The sequence below is a fragment of the Macaca nemestrina genome, chromosome 8 (genome assembly GCF_043159975.1).
Source record: "Macaca nemestrina isolate mMacNem1 chromosome 8, mMacNem.hap1, whole genome shotgun sequence".
Lineage (NCBI taxonomy): Eukaryota > Metazoa > Chordata > Mammalia > Primates > Cercopithecidae > Macaca > Macaca nemestrina.
In genome coordinates this window covers 32,972,640-32,995,514 of record NC_092132.1, presented here as the reverse complement: position 1 = coordinate 32,995,514, position 22,875 = coordinate 32,972,640, and the positions used below count along the sequence as shown (strand labels likewise).

General features: G+C 35.2%; 1 protein-coding gene and 1 long non-coding RNA gene across 9 annotated transcripts in view; one reads left to right on the top strand and one right to left on the bottom strand.

Annotated features, from left to right (window-relative positions):
* The window catches only part of LOC105475959 (uncharacterized), a 30,633-nt gene extending 13,763 nt beyond the window's left edge, over window positions 1-16,870 (top strand). For 2 of the 3 annotated variants that reach the window (XR_011606816.1, XR_011606813.1), the window contains one exon: window positions 16,745-16,870. This is a non-coding gene — a long non-coding RNA (uncharacterized lncRNA). Of the gene's footprint in view, window positions 1-4,616; window positions 4,696-16,744 lie in introns of all 3 variants that reach the window. The other variant, XR_011606814.1, reaches the window with a different exon arrangement.
* Window positions 1-22,875, bottom strand: part of LOC105475960 (CUB and Sushi multiple domains 3) — a 1,218,758-nt gene that overhangs the window by 209,342 nt on the left and 986,541 nt on the right. The gene's annotated exons all lie outside the window — the stretch shown is intronic.

Genomic DNA, 22,875 nt, shown 5'->3' with positions numbered 1-22,875 from the left:
CCCCTTTTAGCCATGGCTGGAGCTGAAGTAGCTGGGATGCAGGTCACCATGCTCCAAGGCTGCATATAGGAGGGTGGCCCTGGGCCCAGTCCACACAATCATTTTTTCCTCTTAGACCTCCAGGTCTGTGATGGGAGGGGCTGCCATGAACGTCTCTGACATGCCCTGGTGACATTTTCCCCATTGTCTTGGTGATTAACCTTCACCTCTTGGTAACTTATGCAAATTTATTTAGCTGCCTTGAATTTCTCACCAGAAAATGAGTTTTTCTTTTTTACTGCATTGCCAGGCTGAAAATTTTCCAAACTTTTATGCTCTGCTTCCCCTTGAATGCTTTGCTGCTTTGAAATTTCTTCCACCAGATTCCCTGTATCATCTCTCTCAAGCTCAAAGTTCCACAGATCTCTAGGGCTAGGGTAAAATGCCACCAATCTCTTTGCTAAAGCATAGCAAGAGTCACCTTTGCTCCAGTTCCCAACAAGTTTCTCATCTCCATCTGAGACCATCGAAGCCTGGACTTTGTTGTCCATATCACTATCAGCGTTTTCGTCAAAGCTACAAGTCTCTAGGAAGTTCCTTACTTTCCCCCATCCTTCTGTCTTCTGAGCATTCCCAGTCTCTAAGAAGTTCCAAACTTTCCCACATTGTCCTGTCTTCTTCTGAGCCCTCCAAACTGTTCCAAACTCTGCTTGTTACCCAGTTCCAAAGTCGCTTCCACATTTTTGGATGTCTTTACAGCAACACACCACTCTTTGTGGTACCCATTTACTGTATTAGTCCCTTATCATGCTGCTATAAAGCAGAGAATGGGTAATTTATAAAGGAAAGAGGTTTAATTGACTCACAGTCCAGCATGTCTTAGGAAGCTTTGGGAAATTTATAATCATGGCAGAAGGGTAAGCAAATACATCCTTCTTCACATGATGGCAAGAAGGAGAATGAGAGAAGTTCAGAGTGAAGGAGGAAAAGCCCCTTACCAAACCATCATATCTCATGAGCACTCACTATCATGAGAACAACCAGGGGAAACCCCCACCACCCACTATGATTCAATTACCTCCCATGATGTCCCTCTCCCAACCTGTGGGTATTACAATTCGGATTACAATTCAAGATGAAATTTGGTGGGGACACAGAGCCAGACCATATCACAATTTCTTTGGTAAACATTTGAGTACCATTTATGAAGAAATGTGTATTATTCCATTTGCATTGCTATAAAGGAATACCTGAGACTGGGTAATTTATAAAGAAAAGAGATTTATTTGGCTCATGGATCCGTAGGCTATATAAGAAGCATGGTGCCAGCATCTGCTTCTGGTTAGAACTTCAGAAAGCTTACAATCATGGCAGAAGGCAAAAAAAGAGTAGGTATGCCACATGGCAAGAGAAGGAGCAAAAGAGAGGAGGTATAGGTGCCACACTGTTTTAAACAACCATGTCTAGTGTGAACTAATGGAGAAATAACTCATTCATTACTGAGGAGGGCACCAAGATGTTCATGAGGGATCCATCCCCATGACCCGAACACCTCCTACTATACCCCACCTCCAATATTAGGGATCACCTTTCAACATGAGATTTGGAGGAGACAAATATCCAAACTATAGCAGATGAAGTGTAGTAGAAAAACTACAAGGTTTAGGGACATAATCGTCATTATCATCAGCCTTATGATATTTGAATTTACATCCAAACTCCCGCACTTACTAGCTGTAGGATCGTAAGCAAATTTCTCTAAGCCTTGATATCTCCATCTTAATATTTCATGATTTTTATATCTGTATCACAACGACATTTTTCTTTTACTTCTTTTCCTTTTTCCTTATAACCGAGACAACTTAATGTCCCACAATATCCATTCTCCCCTTTGTCTTTTTAGTTTTAAGTAGGGCAAATGATCATCCAGCTGAAGAATCCATTCTCTGAACTCCCTGCAGCCTAATGTGTTTCTGTGACTCAGGTCTCATCAATAAAATATGAGCAGAAATGACTGGTAAAACTTCTGTGTCCCATTCTTAAAAGAAAATGACTTTACTTTGTTTCATTCATTTCACCTTTCCCACAAACAGGAATGCAAATGCAATACAAGTCAGATTCAAACATGAAGACAAGGCCAACAGTCTGGCCTAAGGGATGTCAGAGCAGAGTAATCCCTGTAGCACCTGTCTACTATGGAATACAAGAGAAAAATAAACTTCTATTTTGTTCAGCCCACTGTTTTGGGGGGTCTCTATGGTGTACTTTCTTAGCCTCTATCCTAATAATATAATCCCCCTTTTCCTTTTTCTTTGTCCTTCTCATCTTAACGTTATTTCTTGAGTGCCTCCCTGGTACCAGCAACTTAGGTATGGATTTGGTTAGAAACTTATGTAAAGTGCAAAGTGGAGTGTTTAGGACACTAGTGTTAAGTAAATGCTGTTCTTCCCTCACTAAATGCCAAGAACTATAGTGACACACAGGAGGCATACAATGAATAAGGCCTAACTCTGATTCATGAACCTTACAGGCAGTAAGATATGCAGTGGCAAACGGTTATTTTGAAATGACTTATCTCATGGTTATTTGAGCACAATTTGGCCAAAGTCCAAATACGAAGAAAGAATGAATGATACATTAAAAGTTGAGACATATGAATTTTTATAGATAGAAGACCATATTTCAACAAAATAAAATTTGCAAAATATATTCAAACAAAAAAATCTATCTTAACAGTTCTGAAAATGTCCACAAGAAAAGAGTAAAATATTAATCTTTACATTGTACAGGGGTGCAGTCTATACAATTTCTTGGTCAAAGATGTTAAACATATAGTTTTAAAATTTCTTTCTTTTTATGTATTTTTTGGTTCATTTGTTTATAATAGAAGGACAAAAAGTAAAATGAGTAGAGAAAATTACCTAGTTATCTTTATATTAAATGTATATATTTTTGTTAAAGTCAGCTATATTGATTTCATTGAAAATGAACTTCGTTAAGGACAGGTAACATCTAGTTTAATAATTTTTCTCTCAAAGGATAGAAAAATGCCTGGCCCTTAATATTAATAATAGAGTACTACTTATTAATTTAATGTATTATTAATGAATTAATAGTATTAATATTGCTCATTGAGGGTTTATTATGTGTCAGACCCTGAATCACTATGTTGACTCATTTAATCCTCATAACAGCCCTATAAAGTAGGTACAATATCTACTCTCATTTTGCAGAAAAGAAAAATGAAAGCAAAGATTTTCAGTAACCTTCTCAAATTCATATTATATTACAGTGTAGTAGAACTGAGTAACTCTTTTTGAATGCATAAGCTCCACATTATTTTTTGGATTCACTCGAGTTATTCCTTTATGTATGTAAAAGAAACGTATGGGAAAAGTCTTTAAAATGAAGTGTAAGGACAGGTAACACCTGGTTTACCAAACAGAATGGTTGAAATTAAAAAGACTGATAATATTAATGAGCATGTGGAGCAAATCAAACTTACACACTGTTAGCAAGTGTGTAAAACGGTAAACCACTCTGGGAAACTATTTGGTAATTTTTATGAAGTTTAACATACACCTTCTCTGTGACCCAGCAATTTCATTCATAGATATTGATTGAAGAGAAATAAAGAGATACGGCAACAAAAAGATTTAAACAACAATGTTCACAGTGATATGGTTCAATATAAGCCCAGAAAGGAAATAACTCAAATGTCTATCACAGGGACAATAGATAAATGTCCAACGGTGCATACAATGGGACACTACCTAGAAATTTAAAAAGTAGAGCAAACTCTTGATGCACACAATAACATGAATGAATCCAAAAAGTTTATGCAAACAAAAACGTAAGGCAAACAAAATGTTGCATACAGTAATATTTCATTTATGTGGCATTGAGGAAAACATCAAACTAATTTAGCAGAATAAAATCACAACTGTGCTTCCCAAGGAATGGAAGGGAGAGTTGGGGTAATGAATAGCAATGAGGCACAGGAAACTTTCTGAAATAATGGAAATGCTCTTTTTATTGATCTGAGTGATGGTTATAAGAGTGTACACACTCGTCAAAAGTCACTGAGCTGTACACTTAAGATCACTGTATTTTATGTAAATTTTATCTAAAAATGTATGATTGAAATGAAAAAAAAAGCTTAAAATAGTAAGATTTGTTTTAACAAAGATACATGTTCAACACTAGACATAGCAGGCCAGTCGTGGTGACTCATGCCTATAATCCCAGCACTTTGGGAGGCCAAGGGGGTGCAGATCACTTAAGGTCAGAAGTTCAAGACCAGTTTGGGCAACATGGTGAAACCCCTTCTCTCCGAATAATACAAAAATTAGCTGGGCGTGGTGGTGTGCACCTGTAATCCCATCTACTTGGGAGGCTGAGGCACGAGAATCCCTCGAACCTGGGAGGCAAAGGTTGTAGTGAGCCAAGATTGCAGCACCGCACTCCAGCCTGGTTGACAGAGTGGAGTGAGGAGTCTCAAAAAAACAAAAAACAAAACCTAGATATTGCTAATAAGAAAGGAAGAAATTTTTGCTCAATTTTTGTTGCTATGAAGGAATACTTAAGGCTGGGTCATTTATAAAGAGAAGAGATTTAATTGGCTCATGGTTCTGCAGGCTGTACGGGGTACATGGCACTGGCATCTACTTCTGGTGACTGCCTCCGCAAGCTTCCAATCATGACGGAGGGCAAAAGGTGAGCAGGTGTGTCACGGTGACAGTGAGAGTGGGAGCTAGGTGGGGGAAGGTGCCACATTCTTTTAAACAACCAGTTATCACGTGAACTCAGAACAAGAACTCACTTAGCACCAAGGGGATGGTACTAAGCCATTTATAAGGGATCTGCTTCCATGACCTAATCACCTCCCACCAGGCCCCACATCCAACATTGAGGATCACATTTCAACATGAGATTTGAAGGGGATGAAACATCCAGACCACAACACAGAGAAATATACTCAGTCATTTTGCTGTGATGAGATATATGTGGTATAGCCTAAAAGCAACTAACTGACTTTACCAGGATACAATTTTTATGAAATCAAGTCCCAAGCCAAGTTTATATTTCATAATCTAGTGCCTACTGTTTTAATTCCTTCTGTATACCACAAAAATGCTCTTAAATAATCAAAATTTTAAATCACAGAGAAGAAACTAATTTCAGCATTTGTTAGTTCTTTTGTAAACAGAGCATATATTATTAAAACTTTTTCTTAAATAATTCTAGAAAGAGGTAAACGCATATCCTTTCTTCAAGAATATTTTACAAAACCTAGAATTTAAATGTTTTCTATATTTTATTCTTGAGTCAACTGAGACTCAGAGAGATCAATGAACATCCCTGATAACACATAGCTAAGAAGCATTGGGAGCAGAATTCAAAATTCTGTAGTCTACAAACACACTTTGTACTCTTAACCCATTAAGCTCTCTTGTGTCCCTTGACTACAGTGTGTCCCCTGATTGCATGCCCAGTGACAAACTGTCTTACTTAAACAAGCACTGTATAAATCCTTTTCCAAAGCATCAAAAATATTGTTAAATATGGCATGAACTCTAGCATAGTGGTATGCTGATATTGACAGAATCTGAGGGTGTCAAGAATCAATCACATTATATAGGATTTATAAATCAGAAGACTCTCAAATGTAAGTGCACATAAGAATTTTTACTTTAAATAAGCAAGCCAAGTAATTCTTATGATAACAATTCATACTTTAAGACATACTGTTAAAGGCATTTTAAAATTTACATGAAAGAATAGATTAGCATTGAGTCCTATTTACAACATCCTGGAGCAGTTGCTCATCTGATTTCTACCTATGGCATGAAAGCTTCGGAATGAAAAACCTTTGTAGGTTAGTTCATTTTTGTGGTTTTTAGTTTTTTTCATTAGTTTTGTACACTTTAGTTCTTTTCAATAAGTTCATATAGCACACATTTATAATTGCATATATTCAATTTGCATAAAATGACTTCAATATAGTTTGCTTTCAGGGTTTAGTGGAGGCTTTTTGCTTTTGAAAACCAGATTATGAAAATCATGTTTTCTCTGGGGAGACTGGGAGATGGGCCGGGTTTCAGTTTTGATAGCATCCTGTTATAGGTCTCCTTGACATTCCCTTGGGCTAGTTCTTATCATTTAGTTGCTACTTCTTCCATCATAATGTAAGTATTTATTGGTCTTTCGGGCATTTTTGTTCTCAGTTCTATTGATTAAGATTGTTGTTCATATTTATTGTAATTAGATAAAGAAAGAAAATGTGGGAATCAATTATTTTCAATAGTGTAATACTCATTATATTTCCCTACTGATCATTTTAAAAATGAAACATAGTAGCAAATTAATCAAATTTTATGTCAGTAATGTATTTTTTCAGAAATTAAGATAAATCTAATAAGATAAAAATCTCTTTGAGACTTTGGATAAATATTCAAACTAAGTGATATGTCAGGTATTTTTCTGCTTTATTATTTTCTGACGTCTTACATTTTTAAATTTTTATAATGGAAAAGTTTATACATGTAAGAAAAAGAAACAGAATAAATAAAATGAAACTCATTTAGCCATTACTCAGCTTCGGCAATTTTTAATTCATGGCCTATTTTGCTTTATCTATGACCATATCCCTTGGTGTTTCTAACATCATATCTGAAATATTTTAATAAGTCTCTTTAATAACTACCATCCCACAAATAAGACCACTGCAGTTCCTGAAACTCAGTGCCCTTTTTAACCTTCATATAATAAACTTAGATTTTGGCTCTATGATAACAGTTCAATTGTAAGAAATATATAGATTCTTTGGCAGTCTTTCTAAGTTCTCCTTTTGGATACTTGTTTTAGGCTCTGTGGACCTAGCTCTCTGGAAATAGGCTATTACTGGGTATAATCTTACAAAGTTCAGTCTTTGGCTTAATATGTACATGTAAATTACATTTGTGCACAAATATAACTGTTGCCCAAAGTTTGAAATGTATTGAATTATTTAGGGCTTATCTTTTGCTACCACATACTAAGAAGGTTAGAATAAATTGGAAGCCTGGAGCATCTGTTTATTAACAGAAACACATTGTCATAACACAAATTTCTTAGTATGATTTAAAAAATAATATAGCGTTCTGGAGTGAATTGTATCCCCCCAAAATGTAAGTTGAAGTCCCATCCAGCATATCTGTTTATGTAACCTTATTTGGAAACAGGATTTTTACAAATGCGATCAAGTTTAGATTAGGTCATACTAGACCAGGCTGTGTATTAGTTAGCTCAGGCTGCCATACAAAATGTCATAGACTGGGTTGTTCAAACAGCATCAGTCCATTTCCTCACAGTTTTGGAGGCTAAACATCTGAGCTCGGGGGCAAGCATGGCTAGGCTCTCATAAGGGCTTTCTTCCCAGCTTGTTAGACTACTGCCTTCTTGCTGTGTCCTCACATAGTAGAGAGAGAACATTGATGCCTCTTTATCTTTTCATAAGAGCACCAGTTCTATTGGATCAGGGCCTCACCTTTATGGCCTCATTGAACCTTAATCACCTCCTTAAAGGCCCTATCTCTAACACAGTTCCATGGGGGATTAGGGCTTCCGCATATGAAACTGGGTGGACACAATTCACACTCATAGCAGGGTGAGCCCTAAATCCAATGGCTGGTGTCTTCATAAGGAAAGGAAGATTTGCACACATACACACATACAACAGAGGAAAGATGTTCATGTGAAAACACAGGCAGTAATTAAAGTGATACAGCTACAAGCTAAGGAATTCTAAGGACAGCCAGCAAGCACCAGAAACTAGGAAGAGACGAGAAACAGATTCTTCTCTGCAGCCTTCAGAGGGAGCATGGTCCTGATGATACATTGATTTTGAACTTTCAGCCTCCAAAACTGTGAGAGAATACATTTCTGTGTTAACTTGCCAAATTGGTGGTAATTTGTTACACTAGCCCTAAGAAACAATCCATATGAGTCAAATACTTTGGGGGTACAATCTATTAAAAAGAACAACAGCAAAACAAAAACTCTACGGTCTGAGTTCTAGGATGAATTGGTTTCTTACAGCATTACATTGGGAGAGAGGAGGGAATTCAGGTTAATCCTTTACCTCTCTTCAAAACAGGCCAAAGTGCTAGAAAGTTGAGGGGTAGATATTCAAGCTGTTCTTTGATAGGAACTGAAAGGGATCTTGAGATCTAGAATCTATACATGGAGTGGATATAAGTTGTTTTGTTTGCTACTCTAAATCCAATTACATTTCTTCAATTAAAGGGTACTCTCAGGGTTTTTCTTTGTTTTGTTTTGTTGTTTGTTTGTTTGCATTACAAACCTCATTCTCAATCTACAGGATTTGGGTGAGGATGGTTCTGTATCCAAGCCAGCAGTAACCTGAATTGGCTTAAGTGAATCAATATTCCCCATTCACTAGCTTTAGAAGGCAGCTCAAGGATGATTAAAATGTAACCCAGTCTTAGCACAGGAAATATTTTGAGGTAATTCATGAGAAAGGAAAAAAATATTTCTTTTGTTTTTGTGTTTAAAACAAAACAAAACTAGAAGCAACCCTCCCTCTTCTAATGGTGTGGTATAAATTCATAAGGTCTAGCATCAACACCATTTTACTGCCAAAATAGAAGAGCGTTGAGTTGTGGTGTCAGGGAGTGAGGTTGGGGGCAGGGTAAAGAGCATTGACAGGAGCCTGATGATGAAGCTAACCCTAAGAAAAGCTGAGTGTAGAGACAGAGAATATGCGCCGAGTGCTATGGTTTTATCCGTGGATAGAGAGTCACCTGACACCTGTGCCCTTTGCAAATCCCTGTTTTATTCCTTTGAATTTTCTAATGTGCAATCATATCATGTACAGTATTTTGCTACTTTCTTTTAATACTCACACACCTGTCTCATATCTTATGGTATTACTAATATAAGATTAAATAATAGTGCTCGGTCGTTATTGTTTTGTTCTAAAGTTCTAATAGGAATGTTCTACAGATATACCATTTGGTTATAGGCTGGAGTGCAGTGGCGCGATCTCAGCCCACTGCAACCTCTGCCTCCTGGGTTCAAATGATTCTCCTGCCTCAGCCTCCTGAGTAGCTGAGTTAACAGTCACCCGTCACCATGACCGGCTAATTTTTCATGTTTTTAGTAGAGACAGGGCTTTGCCATGTTGGTCAGGCTGGTCTCGAACTCCTGACCTTGGGTGATCCACCCGCCTCAGCCTTCAAAAGTGATGGGATTACAGGCATGAACCACCGTGCCTGGGCAATCGTTTCTATTATGCAGTAATAAAACTAATCATAGTTAAGAATTACTGAATATTTACTACATTCTGGGCATTTGTGTATAATTATTCATATTGACAATCCTCTCAATAAGTCTATAAGATTATTCACTTCATCTCACAAATGAGGAATTTGAAGCATAGAGAGTTTAGGAGACTTGTCCAATATCATACTTGAGATTGGAAGTCAGATTTTGAAAGTAGGCTGTGTAGAAATTTAAGAACCACACTATCACAGGTTAATATGATTTCTGAAAAGTGAAATGTGCAACTAATTGCATTATCTTACATTGTAATTAGTATACAGAATGGTGTATATCACAAATAGTTTGAGCCACCAGAAAATAGGGGTTTTAAAAATTTCACTTCTGGCATGAAATGCTGATAAGAAAATAAATAAATAAATAACTAAAGAAGTTCAGATGGTCAAAAACACCAAGCTATAATCTGTTTTTACAATGTTACTGATGAGAACATAATTTTTTCAAAATATCAACCAAACAAAAATTGGTATAATATGAACTATAGTCTTACAAATGGATCAACACCCAAACTAAGATGCCATAAGTGAAGGTGATAACCCAGTCTACAGTGGAGAAAACGAAACTTAAAGAGCAATTACTTTTGGTCAAGCAATGTGAGAATATAATCTACAGCAAAAAATTATGTTTTAGGTTGCCATACTTTGAAAATGTAACGTTATTATTATTTGAATTATTTTATATAATGATTCTGCACTAAAAAGTAATCTTCAGATGTTAGTTTTCTAAGAAGACTTTCCAGTCAAAATGAGAATGCATTTGCTTGCTAAAATTAGTATTATGACCTATTTGGCACATGTAATTCTCACTGTGTGTAAATTAACAATATGGCATCTGATTCATACATCAGTATCTCCTAAGAGTGGTTGGAGAGTTTAAGTCCCTAAAGACCGGCACAAACCTTACATTGGAAAATGCAAAGCTAAGGTGTGACCTTGGTGAGTTTATCCAGGTATGAGCAACCCATGAGGCTCCTATGGAATGTCTTTTTTCTCAAAAATTTAATTGTACGAAATGCTTTTGAATTTATAGCGGACTGCCCTGCAGCTTCTCTCTAAATGTCACAAGCTTTGTTTCAAGGGATCAGTTGAAGTCAATAATCTGGGCTATTTCTTACACTTTTTTGAGATTGTAAATTGGCTAGACCTCTCTGGAAAGTACTTTTAAAACATGTATCGAGAGTTTCAAAAACGTGCATGCCCTCTGACCTGGCAATTCCTCTGATAGGAATCTAGTCTAGAAACAAATCAGAGATGCCATCAAATACATATATAAACATGTTTATTACAATGATATTTGCAAAGGGGAAGCAACTTGAATGTCTAGCATTATAGAAATGGTTATATAACCTTGGTACAAATATGTGATGAAATAAATATTATGGAACTATTAAAAATCATGATGATGAAAATTTGATAGCAAACAAAAGTACTTAAAATATATAGCTACAAATTTAAATAGAAATGATGGATATTCTATATTTGCTATTTCATTACGATTAAATACAAAATACTAAAGAGAAAAAGCATAAACGTTAACAGTAGTTATCTCTGGATAGTGAAGTTATAAATGACTTAAAACAAGTGAATTATTTGTATTTTTTTAGAACACATGTACAAATACTTAAAATAAGAGAAAATGGCACATGTTTTTAAAAGGTTATAGAAGCATCATGGAAACATGAAATGAAAAAAGAAAAAATAATAGAGCATTATTCTTGAAGGTTTTAAAATGCATTCAATATGATTTAAAAGTAAAAGTTTTTTGTTTTACATATGCTTTCTTTTTTGAGTCTGATTGATTATATGGTCTTTTAATATTGTTAATAAACAAAATTAACAATTATAAAATACTGAAAATAGAGATAGCTACAAATTTAAAGAGAAATTTTAATAGAAACAATCTTCTCAATTTCTTTTCTTTTTGAGACAGTTTTGCTCTTGTTGCCCAGGGTGGAGTGCAATTGCGCGATCTCAGCTCACTGCAACCTCTGCCTCCTGGGTTCAACTGATTCTCCTGCCTCAGCCTTCCAAGTACCTGGGATTACAGGCATGTGCCACCATGCCTGGCTAATTTTGTATATTTAGTAGAGACAAGGTTTCTCCATGTTGGTCAGGCTTGTCTTGAACTCCTGACCTCAGGTGATCTGCCCTCCTCGGCCTGCCAAAGTGCTGGGATTATAGGCATGAGCCTCCGCGTCCAGCCCAAAAGATTTTTAAACATAGATTTAATGGTGTTTTATTTCATTTTGTATAAAGATATTTATTATTTAGATTTTTTTAAAGCAAAGATTGAGATAATTTATTGTTTTGCTTAGATACTAGTGTTTCCCATAGCATCTGCTCATTTGGCTTACATTTCCACCACTGCACCAGTGGCTGAAATTCTCCCCAGCTGTGATTTATGATCTGTTTATATACAATCTGCCAGACCATACTGCCATAAAGCCTTCAAGATTCCCAAGTAGGAGGGAAGTGAGGTTACACAACCTATCTCAGACTTCCTTATGTTATATACTTTAAATCTTAGCAAACAAAATTGACCTTGAATATAAATAATCAGAATAGTTATAAAACAAACCTATCTTTGGAGTTTTTGAAGCATATTTTATTCTTCAGTACTGGATTCTTGTTTATACTATGTTTTTGTTGGGGACACATTTAAAACATGCACATCACACCAGCATACAGTGTCCTGAAAATATGAGGATCCCCAATTGAATAATAAAAGAATTGATGTAAAGACAATACTACCTTTTTATTTCTAGTTTACATTATTTCTGAAAATGTGTACATGTTGATTAAAAATTAGAGTAGACAAAAATGAAACCAGGTGCTAGTAAAGTTCTGCGATTAAGTTTCTTTAGTTTCTTTTAAAAACAGGGAAATGACTATTTAATCTAAGAGATGTAACTTTCTTTTCAAAGATGTAGAAGTGCCTACCTACTGGTGAGTAGACAATATTTTATTGACTTTTAAAGACATTTTCAATGACAATTTAACTCTATAACACGTTGTTTTCAGGGTTTGCACATAGCAATGGATTATTTGATTATATTACTCATCTGTTGCTTATTTAAATAATGCATTTTTTCTGTAGTTACTGACTTGAACACTCAAACATCTAGCCTATGCATTCTAACACAGCTAACCTACACTTCATCCTTCTCTGCAAATTATAAAAATCTTCCTGAAATATTTTGTAGAATTCTGCACTGTTTCCTGAACTCTGATCTATGAAATACACTGAAAAGAACCACAAAACAAATCAAGTACAGTTTAGAGAAAAGCAATGACCTAAAGCAGATGATGTTATTGCAAATACTGGTTAAAAATAATTGAACATTTTGCAAATGGCATGTACTGTGCTCAATGCATTAAATAAATTACATCTCATCAGATTCCTGATTCTTGGTAAAAAGTCAAGAGGCTGGACAATTATATCCTCAAATGAAAAATCTTGAGCAAGTAACTTTATCAAAGTTACCAGTAAGTAAATGACAGAACTGGGATAAAAATCCACCTCTACTAACCTTCAGATTAGTTGAGAGAAACAGAATACAATCCATAGGTCAAAAGTATGCTCACTCTCACCACTCCTACCCAACATAGTTCTGAAAGTCTTAGTCAGAGCAATCAGGCAAGAGAAAGAAATAAAAGGAATCCAAATAGGAAAAGAAGTCAAATTATCTCTCTCTGCTAATAATATGATTATATACCTACAAAACCCCAAGGACTCTGCCAAAATGTGCCTAGACCTGACAAATGACTTCAGTAAAGTCTCTGGATACAAAATCAATGTACAAAAATCTGTAGCATTCCTATACACCAATAATGTTCAAGCTGAGAGCCAAATCAAGAATGAAATCACATTTACAATAGCCACAAAACAAATAAAATACCTAGAAATAATCTAACTAAGGGGGTGAAAGATCTCTACAAGGAGAACTACAAAATAGTGCTGAAATTAGTCATAGATGACACAAACAAATGGAAAACCATTCCATGCTCATAGATTGGAAGGGTCACTATTGTTAAAACAGTCATATTGCCAAAAGCAATCTACAGATTGAACACTACTGCCATAAAAGTACCAATGTTATTTTTCACAGAATTAGGAAAAAATTCTACAATTCATATGAAATCAAAAATATGCATGAATAGCCAAAGCAATCCTAAGCAAAAAACAACAAAGCTAGAGTCATCACATTGCCCATTACCCAACTTTGAACTCTCCTATAAGGCTACAGTAACCAAAAGAGCATGGTACTGGTACAAAAACAGACACAGAGACCAATGGAGCAGAATAGAAAACCCAGAAATAAAGCTGTACATCTACAACCAAAGTTGACAAAAATAAGCAATGGAAAAATAATTCTCTAATCAATAAATGGTGCCGGGATAACTGGCTAGCCATATGAACAAGAATAAAATTGGACTCTTGCCTTTGATCATACATAAAAATTCACTCAAGATGGATTAAAGATTTAAATGTAAGACCTCAAACTATAAAAATCCTAAAAGAAAATGTAGGAAATACCATTCTGGACATTGGCCTTGGCAAATAATTTATGACTAAGTCCTCAAAAGCAGTTTCAACAAAAACAAAAATTGACAAGTAGGACGTAATTAAACTAAAGAGTTTCAACACAGAAAACAGAAAATAAACAAACAATCAACAGAGTACACAGACAACCTAAAGAATGGGAGAAAATATTCACAAACTGTGCATTCGGCAAAGATCTAATGCTTATAATCTACAAGGAAATTAAATAACGCAACAAATAAAAAACCAGTAACTCCACTAAAAAGTGGGCAAATAATTTGAACAGGCATTTCTCAATAGAAGACAAGTGCCCAAAAAACATATTTTAAAAATGCTCAGCACCACTAGTCATCAGGGAAATGCAAATCCAAACTACAATGAGATACCATCTCACATTAGTCAGAATGGTTATTATTAAAAAGTCAAAAAATAACAGATGTCGATGAGGTTGTGGAGAAAACGGAACACCTATATACAGTTGGTGGGAATGTAAATTAGGTCAGCCACTATGGAAAACAGTTTGGAGATTTTCCAAAGAACTTAAAACTACCTGGACAGGTACAGTGGCTCATTTCACTTTGGGAGACCAAGGCAGGAGGATTGCTTGAGGCTAGGAATTTGAGACCAGCCTGGGCAACATGATGAGACCCTGTCTCTAAAAAAAAAAAAAAAAAAAAAAAAAATCTAAAAAATAAGCTGAGCATTTTTGGTAGTGACTGTGTCTGTACAAAAATTTTTTAAAACACCACGACTGTGGTCTCAGCTACTCAGGAGGCTGAGGTGGGAAAAGGACTTGAGCCAAGGAGGTCGAAGCTACAGTGATCAGTATTCACACCACTGCACTCCAGCCTGGGTGACAGAGTGAGATGCTGAATAAAAAAAAAAACAACAATAAACAGAACTACCATGCAACCCAGGAATCCCGGAATCCCATTACTGACTGGGTATATACCCAAAGGAAAATAAATTGTTCCACCAAAAAGACACATACACTCATGTTCATCACAGCACTATTCACAACAGCAAAGACATGGAATAACTTAGGTGGCCATCAATGGTGGACCAAATAAAGAAAATATATTACATATACATCAGGGAATACTACATGGTCATAAAAAGAAGAAAATCATGTCTTTTGAAGCAACATAGATGCAGCTGTAGGCCATTATCCTAAGCAACCTAATGTGGGAGGAGAAAACCAAATACCACATGTTCTCATTCATAAATTGGAGCTAAGCAGTGGTTAAACATGGACAGAAGGATGGGAACAAAGAGGAAGAGAAGCCAAGGCTGAAAAACTACGTATTGGGTATTATGTTCAGTACCTGGCTGACAGTGTTATTTGTACCCCAAGCCTCAGTGTCAAACAATATACTCATGTAACAAGTCTGCACACGTAGTCTCAAATCTAAAATAAAGTTGAAATTATAAAAATAAATAAATAAATAGATCAAAGCATAATCAATGCCTAAGTCAGAAAATTTATAGTGAAAGATTTTCCTAGCATTTTTTTTCAATGTGCTAATTTTACAGATGAGGAAACTGAGACCCAAAGATATCAAGTGATTTGCTCAGCTTCATACAGCTTTTAGATTACACAGCATGTTGCCTCAGTGGGAAAATTGTCTCATCAACTGTAGATGATGCAAGTTGGGGTTTAAAAAAAATGGAAAACATAAATTTTTATAGTTATTTTTTGTCTCATATTTTTGAAAATGCTGGTGAAATTTCAGCTGATTAAAAAATTAACACAGGAAAATTTATTTTTTTTAATTCCATCAACAGTTTAGTTTTATTCATAAAAACCACCCTAGCCCTATACTCTAACCACCTGAGCTCTACACTGGAATTATTTGGAAGTGCATCCAGACAGCATATAATTTCCTAAGTAAATGTAAAACAAGATTTGGAAGCCGGAAAAAAAATGTGGAAAGGATTATGTTTGAAATATTATAGAAGAAAATTGAGTGGTAGAGAACTGAAAGAATATATCTAATTATATGCTTTATAAGTAGGTAAAAACTATGAATGTGGGCCTCATTTTTCAAACAGGAAATCCACAGAAAATTATAGCAGAAATCAGCAAAAATGAAGGGAGATAACTTGGTAAGTTTTAGAATTTAGCAAATAGGTATGAAGGGCAATCACCAGACAGACAAAACTTAGTAGCAGTAGTTTGTGGAGCTCAGGTTTCATTAATTAACTGCAATAAGCACTGAGTGGAAATAAATGATTCTATGAAATACTACTAAGAAAACATAAACGTGCTTTCTGAAGAGAGGGGAAGCTTATTATCTAAAGAAAAAAATGGAAAACATACCTGTTTAGTAGAACAAAATATACTTAAAATCATATTTCTAAAATGTCATATTTCTTAAAATTAACCAACGAGAAAACAAAATATTGAAAAGCTATAACTATTACATTTCTTGTTTGATGCTTACAAAAATGTTACGGTTTAGGGTGGGACAGATATAATTATCTCTTTTTTATAGATGAGATGTCAGAAAGAATAAATAACTTACATGAGATTATACATAAGGTACATAACTAATACTGAAAGCTAGATTATATAGATATGAATTTTGTCCTTTTACTGTAGGGTACATGTTTTAGGTTTGAACAAACATGCCTAGACACAAACCCTCATGAAATATGATTACAAACTCAAACATGATGCAAAAAAACCCAAAAGAGCTATTAAAGATAAAGAATACAAACATTAACTTATCAGTCAAATACGACTTATAAAATGGAGGTGTTCCTGAGAAATTATAGACCAAATTAAAATTCAAATATAAATCTCTTTTACAAAACTGATTTATATGTCACAAGATAATATTATGTGATATTCATTAATGTGTTCTCCCTCTACCCACAGAACCTTGGACTTTGCATCCTTCTTTGGATAGGATTCCAATTCTAGTGCACCTACCTCATTTTAGAAGTAACAGAAGAGAAGACAGTCAAATTCGAGCTTCAAAGGGGAGGTCTGGGCATTAATATTGAAAATAATTGGACATATGCTTGGTTAGTCAGATGGAGTTTTTCCTCTGCCCTATTTCTTTTGTACCACCAACACCCTAAATAGAAATTTCCCTGCATGGGGAATGGAGTGAAGAGAATCCATAGGTGAGTGTGAGAACTGGATTGGTCAGAAACAGTAAGCTTGTAGAATTTTATTGAGAATTTACAGTCCAAATTGAATTCTTAAAAGGTATAATGCTACCAGCATCCTATAGCATGCTCTGTGACCCATATTTCCTGCAGACTGATATTTCAGTTAATTCTATGGAGAAATGTCTTTTAAAGCTCTTATATGAAATGATACAATTCCCATATCACAAATTGAAATGTTCAAGAAATGTAATTTCCCGTCTTATCCAGAGTTTTATCTAAATGTCTAAAATGTAGAGAATGTCAGGCCAGAGTAAAGATGAGGAATTTGGGAGCGGGGAAAAGGTGAAGAGGAACTGGGAAGAGGCTAAAATGAAGCATTTAGGCCTCCTCATTCGTTTCTAATCTCAAAGTGTCAGCCCAGAGTTTGTGGCTCCATACTCCATATCTTAACTGTAAGATACCTCCTGGACTAGCTTCTCCCAGCTTTCTAAATGCATAGGATTGTGTCAAGATTGATGCTTACCCACATTTTTTCCAAGAATGGAGGAGTGATCAACTAAGCAAACATTTGGTTAATGATTAAGCTAATACCTTGGTAAACAAATATGGTAAATAACTATCTGGAAAAAATATAAAAAAATGTCCTCCTCACCCAGGATAAAGGATTACTTAACTCATTGATTAATTCAATTGTTTGCATTTTCATTAAATACCTATCGAGATTTGTTTTAATGTGCAAAAGATTGTTAAGTTCTTTTATTATTTTTTCAATAATAAAAAATACAATATTTGATCACAAAGAGATGACACATTAGCGCAGTATTTTCACTGAGCTTCAACCTTGTAAAGAGAGTTCCATTCAAATCCACACACACACACACACACACACACACACACACACACACAGAGAGAGAGAGAGAGAGAGAGAATATCCATACTGGCATATTAAAGACACTTAACATCCTTAGAGAAAATAAGCCTAAAATCTTTCAAATTTTTTAAATCTTGTGTTTCCAAATTTTGCTGGACTTTCTCTCCCTGTCCTCTCACCCAGGTATGTTAGTTTAGCCTCCCAATATCTTGAGTAAAATTGGTTCAGTGAATTCTAAATAAAGAAATGTGTCTAGTGTAGATAAGAACATTTCTTCCAGCTGTAGTAGTTTGATATAAATTTTTCATTAGTACATCAAGCTACTTCCTGATATCCTTAAATGTCAATAAACTTGTGACTATGATTTTTAAAATAATTATATGCTTTTGTCCAAGGATTAGTTATTTCCACCAACAAGAAGGGTTCTAGGCAAAAGGGCAAGACTGCCAAGTTTGCCGGACATTCTCTCACGAAAAAGTTGGAAATTGGTATTGTGATTTACAAATCAGTCCCTTTGGATTTGATAAGTGGAAAACAACGTGAACCTGTCTCCTGGAGTATGAATACTTTCTGAGGTAGCTGAGAACGCTGAATTTCTGAAACTGCAAAGCTGGTGACTGGACACTGAATTCGTATCTCACTGGACACTGAATTCGTATCTCAAGTCCAGACACCAGGAAGGGCTTTGACAGAGGTTCTCATGGCCTTTGTAATATCACTTGCTCCTTTCTACTCATGTGCCGCTGCCATCGTTAAAGATCATGAATTACACTGGAATATTGAGATACACACATACTCAGACACATACACAAATCTCACTCATCCCTACTATCTTCTACAAACAATGAATGTTTCCTCCCTTCTCCACTGCCTAAATTAATCCCCTCATTGTTTCTCATTCATCCATGCCTCTGGAACAACCACCTCTCCCTGCTACAAATAATATTAACTAAAATGTCCAACAGACTTTGTTAATTCTCTGCCAAATAGCTTAATTAGTTACTATGGTACACGAGATACATTTCAACCTCCTTCTCATCCGATTTTCAGCATACTGCAGACTTCACTCATCTCCCTAATCTAAATTTGATCCTCCTGTTATTCTTTCTCATTATACATTGTTTTTTTTCTTCACTCTTCATGCTCACTAGCCAAATTTGTGCTCATAATTGTGTGTGTGTGCGTGTTGTGTCTGTGTGTCTGGGGGGGGTTATTCAATTATGTTCACAAGGTAACTAAAAATATTTAATCAGTGACATGGGTACAGACGAGTCAGAAGTGCTGCTAGACTGGGGAAGGGCCAGCAGCCAGAGAATTATGGAGCAATTTTAGAGATTGGAGAAGTGGCTATTTGTCAGTACATGTAAATGTTTCAAAATTCTAACAACTGAAAATTGTTGTACCAGTAAGTACCAGGTGAATATTATCCCTGGGTTATCTGACTACTGAATTAGACAATATACTAACAAGAACAAATAAGCATTTCTGTTTCATTGGGCTCTAGGTAGCCTCAGCCTAGCAAATAATTCTCTGAAGCAGAGTGAGAATGCAATAAGCATTTGTTGAATTGATTTAATATGGCATACAAGGCACTTCATAATCTGGTCTCTGCCTTCTTTACCAGTTTCAGGCATACTAGTTCCTGACTAGTACTTTGCTCTTCAACTAGAGATAAAAATATATAGTCCCTTTCAGAAAACATATGCCGTATCTCTACATCTTTCCTTGTGTTGTTCTTTTTGGCTGGAATGTCCTTCTCCAGCTAACAATTACACATTCACTAAGACTTAGGTCACGTGCCGTATCATCAGATAAATGTTTCTGTCACGGTCATCCGCATTTCTGAAATCAGCCACCAGCCTGCCTTAGGTGTGCCTCCTCTGTTTACCCATAGCATGCTAACAAACTGTAGTTTCCCACATCATAGTTTATAGTAGTTTCCACATTCTTCCTGAATAAACTGTTTAATTTTCTAATTCCTTTTCCCGTGATCTCCTGGAGGGCAGGAACCATTATTTACATAACCTGTACATTCAGATTCTAGCTCAAGGCTGGGTGTATACACACAGTTTAAATAAATAATTGATCAAATTAGTGAATAATTGCCACTTACAAGCAATAAAATATAGATCTTTACCCACAATGAGGTTAGAATTATTTATAGCATATTTCTACAAATTTAGAGATAGTAAGGAGAAGCAAAGGGGTTAAGTAAAAGAGAAAGCGGCCACGAAGTTTCTATACCCCTACACTAAGAACAGAAAACATGCTAGATTGAAAGTCAAATTCAATCTACAGCTGAGTTTTATTTAGTCCATACTGTGTTTCAAATTTTATAGAATTAAACTACCTTCAAGAAGGCATGGATTTTAGTGCACCACTGCACACACCATCCCATATTATCTCTGTCCAGATATTGATCTCATTTATGTTATTTACCACTGAATGAAAGCTTTTAATTTGAATTTTAATTGGCAAACTCTGTTACAATAAAATAAACATTATAGAAGATTGAAAAACATTTGTTACATAAAATGTTGCTAAAAGAAGCAGCATAATAGATGAAACTTTGATAGTTAGTCTGGTATTTTAGTATAAAACATAGTTTCAGTGAATTTGGAAAATATTCCAGTTATATCTCTGAGTTTCCGCTTCTCAGCAAAAGCAGGTAGGTTGAAATGTTAAGGGTTTATATAAGCTGTAAGAGAATACTATTCAAATCCCTCTAATTCAGAGACTAGAATCACAGATTTTTAGTGTGTGATGTGCACCATGTGTTTGTATACCAAGCACAAAATAAGCACTATCAATCTTTTAACCTATTTGAAATATAATTTATTGAGTTTCCAAATATATTATTTCAAAATGCAAATGTTAGCCTTTGTTAAGTCTAAAGTAGGTAATTAAATCATGTGAGTCACCAAAACAAAAAAAAACCCACCAAACATGTGTATTTTAATTATAATCAGCACTGCATTGCAGTGTTAAACAATTAGAGATCATTATACTATCCTAAAACATCAGTGTGGATAGTGTCAAATATGACGACTATTCCTTGTTTACAAAAGACTCTGCCTGTGGCATACTGTGTGCTTTTGTAAATCATTTATCTTCTAGCTTTAATCTGTCATGGTATGAAATATTACAAATGAGATTCTGCATGACAGAATAATGAAATACTAAAAAAGACTGTATATGATGACTTCTCCATAAAAAGTTTTCCAGAAAAAGTAATGCATCTATATTAATATATATGTATAACTTTTTCTTTTTATTATTTCAAATATTTTTCCATATCAACTTCTTAAAGAGAAGAGCCACAATTTTATAGTGAAACTTTGCAAGAAATGTTTACTCCCTATATGAATATTCAGGCTTATTCGAGGAATTATTTTGTGCCTAAATACCACTGGGAAACAAAATAGAAAGTCAATTTTCTAGCATTTGTAATGAATTGAAAAATGCAAAGTTCTCTTGGACGTATTTATTACACTTTAATGATAAGAGTGAGAAAGTTAAAAATGACCATCACGGATATTCTGATGCATTAAAAAAGAGAAAAGAAGAAAGAAATAACAGAGAAGAATGTTGCATGCTGTTGTTGCATAACTTATCTTACTTTTGCAGAAAAATAAAGGATTCAGAATTTAGGATAAATTTATAGTTATCTTTGGAATTTAATGAAATTACATGAATCCATGCACTGTAAGCAGAGTTTTGAATTTCAGAAAACCTGGTGGAACTTTCCTATGCTTTAATTCTCTAGCTTCCACTAGCATACTCTTTAACAAATTCAAAAGTATATTTCACCTATTTTTTAAACTAGGAAGTCCCTTGTGGACAAAAGGTTTTATATTATACATCAAGAAAATGAGGACCAGAAAGCTTAAGTAATTTGCTCAAAGTCACACGGCCAATTAGAGGTAAACAACTAAAATCCAGACCTTTGGATCCCCAGTTCACCTTGTTTCCCACTATTCCACAGTAACCACTCAATCTTCTCTTCAATCAGTTTACAATTGTTACCATCATTGACTTTATGACTTTGAACCTCATGTCAAAATAATCTTCGGCAGCTTTATGCCACCTGGTATTAAATAGCCTAACGGGACAACTGCAGAACTTATCATATTGGTAAAATGAAGCAAAAACTAAAAGCAACCATAAATGGGAAAAGTACGAATATGTTGAAACATCATAACCACTGTTTAAATAAATTGTTGTAAAACGTCTAGCTTTGTGTTCCTGCACCATAGTTTTCAGCTTTATTCTGAATTATTAAGCATAACTTATTTTCTATAACTGCCTTACAACAACAGAAATATGAAACATCAACATTGACACTTATACACAATGAATGTGAATAGATAACCATCATATGAATCTAATAGATCATTTGACAGTTATTTTGAAAATTCAGCTAATCACATTCTAGAGCATATTATAGTGAGATTCTTGCAAGTTGAAAGAAAATAATTTTGCTTAAAATGGAAAGATAATATAATAACAACAGATATATATGACGTATATGATATATGATACACATATAAATTACAACTTATATTAAAACATGTGAAATCATTTTTAATGCTTAACTATTGACAACTTACAAGCCCCGCCACTCCCCCTTCCCCTCTGCCTCATATCTGGGCAAGCTGATTAGGTCACGTAAGTGCTGCCTCTTTGCCACCAGTGGTAAGTTTAAATCATGCAAGCATTCACCTGCACACAGAAACTCTCACCCCACTACTACTCCATAATCACAATAAAACTCCACAGTCAATCTCCTTTCTCTGCTGTCTCATGCATTTTGAAACTGTTTGGCAGTTTGCCTTGCTCTCCCTAGAAAGTCTCATTTTGTGAGTAACATGGCTTTTCATACTTCCTTGTGCTTATGTGATATCAGTCTTGAAATCCAAACCAGGGATGGGTGCGGTGGCTCCCGCCTGTAATCCCAGAACTTTGGGAGGCCGAGGTGGGCAGATCACAAGGTCAGGAGTTCGAGACCAGCCTGATCAACA